Source organism: Ochotona curzoniae, unplaced genomic scaffold (assembly GCF_017591425.1).
Source record: "Ochotona curzoniae isolate NIBS_2020 unplaced genomic scaffold, NIBS_Ocur_1.0 contig_2754, whole genome shotgun sequence".
Lineage (NCBI taxonomy): Eukaryota > Metazoa > Chordata > Mammalia > Lagomorpha > Ochotonidae > Ochotona > Ochotona curzoniae.
Window position 1 is genome coordinate 25,209,973 of NW_024465582.1, and position 857 is coordinate 25,210,829.

An 857-nucleotide genomic window follows, 5' to 3' on the forward strand; every position below is an offset into this window, starting at 1 on the left:
TGTTCAAGTCCCAGACGCTCTACCTCAAATCTAGCTTCCTCTTGACACATATCCTTGGAAGTAGCAGATGATATCTTGAGGGTCCATGACATTCATATGGGAGATGTGAGTTGAGGTTTAGACTCTGGATTCAGTGTGCTGCACCTCTGGCTGCCTTTCAAATAAAACAAAAACGATCTTAAAGAGATCAAAAACTATTTTCAATTATTTTAATGCTTTGATGCATACCATGAAGACCAAAACTAAACACAACAAACAGCGTGTGGTCTCTGTGTAGCCAGCTGTCATTCTCAGTTTCTAGAAAATATTTTCCTGAGCAAGGGTGTAATATTTGGGATTCATGTTTGTTGTGAAGAGAGATACATGTTCCCAAGTGAGCAGCTCACAGGAAACCAAGAGGCAAGATGTAGATAGATCCTCATCATAGCTGGAACTGTAGTTGGCCCAGACTGAAGGAAGCTCCGTTCTGTTGTTTACTTGTGGTGTTATTTAGGAGTAAAGTGTCTGTGTTAGGGAAAGGAACCAATGAAGGACTCTTACTATCTTCCAGGAGTGTTTTCAGGGGACCCAAACCAGGACCACCCACAAAGGGTAGAGGGTGGTGTGTTCCCAGAAAAAGTAACACAGTCAATCATCCTAGGAGTGAAAGATCCCAGAAAAACAAATTGAGAAGTTGGAGGATGAGCTTAAGCCCAGGATGGGAAACTGACTCAAGCCAGTATGTTCATTCCACAATCAGGCTCTTACTGGCACTTGGTTTGGGGATAAGTGGAGCTGCAAGTCTTCTTCCCTCTAACCTGCTATCAGACACAATTCTGCCTCTGGGATAAGTCTTTTTTAGTAAGTGATAATGAAAA